Raw genomic sequence first — 2,917 nt, forward strand, 5'->3', positions numbered from 1 at the left:
CTGCAAATAGCTATTTCTGGTTTCTTTCTTCATTTTGTTTCTATATTATCTGTAGAGATAGTCTAAATTATCCCAAAGAGCATGCAAAGAGCTCCTTCACCCCATCCAGAGGTCCTCTTTTCTTTAAAAAAAATTTTTTTAGCTGTTGGGGGCTGGGGCCATAGCTCAGTGGCAGAGTGCTTGCCTAGCATGTGTGAGGCACTAGGTTCAATCCTCAGCACCACATCAAAATAGATACAGTAAAGACATGCTGTCCATCTGCAACTAACAAAAATTTTTTTTTAATTATTTTAGTTGTAGATGGACACAAAACCTTTATTTTATTTATTTATTTTTATCATTTATTGTTTTTTTATCTCTACTAAACACATTAGTTAATCATCATTTAAATATCTGACTTCATTAGAAACCATTTTAACACTTTTTCTCCCTCCTGCCATAAAAATACAGTTAAGTAATTTACCTTTAAAAAAAAAAAACAGCCGATAACAAGTGTTCTGGTTTCCTCTCTAATACATTTCTCAGAGAGAGCAGTCTCTAAATCCATAAGACAGTAGGCTGAAGACTGAAACAATCTTCCACTTAAAAGTGCCAAGCTCTAGAATCTGCTCTCTCTATACCGATACCTGTCCTTTCCATATGCTAACACGTGTATGACTGAAACCACTGATCTAAAAACTATTAAATAGTGTTGATTTCTATCTGCCCAACTTAAATTGATGCAACTTACCTTTAGCATTATATTCAGAAAAATACATAAACCTCAAGGTTCCCGACAACTTGGAGTACTGAGCCAGATCACCACCCTAGATTACCACTTCTTCTGATAAAAGTAATGCATTAGTTAAAGAGAGGTTTCCAAAATCTCCTGTTAGAACCTACAGACATGGAAAACACTGCTACCCAGTTATGACTCACATAGTTTACTCTTCAGGCAACCCTTTGCATTAGTCTACTTTACCTAGGTCAGAGTCCAGCAGATAAGTACATTGTGCACCATATTCACCATCTCTTAAGTTGCTACTGTTTTCTCTTCTTTACTGAGGGGTTGTACTGAGCCAGGCTTTATCCATAACGGGCCAGCAACATGAACACTTTTACTGTGCTGTTCTTCAGACTTTTTCTGAGTCAACATCTTCTCTCTGGCTTCATCATATACAGAAGGATTCCATGGAGAAAAGCTAATTGCATAGGGGTCTTCTATTTTAGGTTGGTCAAACAAACGAGGAGTGCATACCTTAACACTGTCAATCACTTTACTTTTAAAAAGCTGAACGTCCTTTTCAAACAGTACTGCAGCCTTTGGGTTTCGGGGACTTGCTGTATCAATCTTGTAGAAAACTTTCCTTGCATACATTAATAACACTTGCCAAATATGATTATGGTTCTGCCTCCATTTTGCAAATGCTCTCTTCACATCCACTTCACCTAAAGTGGGATCAACTAGCTGGTGAAAGACAGGAATATCAAACACCAAGCATGGACAATCACTGTGTGGATAGTTATTGGGAATGTAAACTGTGAACTTGAACACACCATCCTGATAAAGCCATGCCATATGAGTATTACTCCAAACCACATTAATGCAGAGCGATAAGATGACTGCACATAGATGCCTGGCAACTTCTGCTTCACAACCAAGGTAAATTGTGCAAGAGGAGAGTATTCCAGGTAGAAGGGTTGGTAAGAAGCATGTGTGCCATTTGCTCACTGTGCTGCTGGGGCAGGAGATGTAGGCTTAGTTATGGGCAAAGCATTTTGGGGAATAGAAATTAGCTGGGTTTTTTGGTGCAGTTCGTGGAGGACTGGTTTTCACATCCCCTGTTAATATCTTCTCTTCACCACCAGATGGTTTGCATATGGAGCTTGTACACAAGCTCCAGAAAGGGTTCATAACATGTAATCCAGAGAAGTTCAGAGGTCCATGTCATCAAAGTCTTCTGTTCTAAGCAAAATGCAAACAGCATGGCACTGACTTGGATGAGGGCTCCCCTTGACTGTGTCACCTTGTGGCGGGTGGCAATGGCAGGAGCGTATTACTTATTTATTTTTATGTGATTCTGAGGATCAAACCCAGTACTTCACATGTGCTAGGTAAGCACTCTACTACTGAGCTACACCCAGAGCACCAGAGGCCCTCCTTTCTGGTGCAATACCCATTGCATCATTACCTTCAAGTATATATTTCCTTAACTCATGATGTTGCCTCTCTTCTAACCCTCACCATAACCCCCACATTACTTGCCTAGCTTCGTCATTGAACAAATAACTGGGGAACTGTCTCACCAACAGTCATTCCTAACACATGGGTAAGGTTGTGTGGTATGGTGAAAGGGTCACAGACTCTGGAGCCAGGCTGCCTGGTTTCAAATTTCAGTTCATCATGATTGCAAGCAGTGTCCTTGCCCCAGATGTGTGGAAGTGAAAAACCAACACCCTGCTGTCATGGAGTTTAGATTCTAGTCATGGGAGACGGGGGAACAGAAAATAAGTAGTAAAAGAAAATGAAAGCAGGCTCGGGGAGCACAGCAGGATGAAGGTTGGGTGAGACAGCCACATTAGACAGCATGATCGTTGGGCCTTTCTTATTAGGTAATTTTTCAGCTGAGGATTGAACAGAGCAAGGCAGCAAGTCATTCAGGCCTATGGGGACAGCATAGCCCAAGCAAAAGGAACAATAATGAAGTCCTGGAGGATAGGGGTGCTTGACATGTTCTAGGAAGAGCCAAGAGGTCACTGTGCCTGGAGCAGTTGGAGCAAGGGGGACAATGGTGGCCATGAGGTCAAGGAGGTAGCAGAGGGCCAGATGGTGTGGAGTCTTACAGACCACAGTGAGAATACAGGATTACACATTTCACTCAGAGTGAGAAGAGATTATAGGTTTTTGTACAGAAGAATGGCATGATCTGATTTATAT

General features: G+C 41.3%; 1 pseudogene; it reads right to left on the minus strand.

Annotated features, from left to right (window-relative positions):
* Positions 1-1,012: 1,012 nt before the first annotated feature.
* On the minus strand, positions 1,013-1,894 carry LOC124978204 (AKT-interacting protein-like; annotated as a pseudogene).
* Between the last annotated feature and the right edge of the window lie 1,023 nt (positions 1,895-2,917).

The sequence above is a fragment of the Sciurus carolinensis genome, chromosome 2 (genome assembly GCF_902686445.1).
Source record: "Sciurus carolinensis chromosome 2, mSciCar1.2, whole genome shotgun sequence".
In the NCBI taxonomy this organism is placed as follows: Eukaryota; Metazoa; Chordata; class Mammalia; order Rodentia; family Sciuridae; genus Sciurus; species Sciurus carolinensis.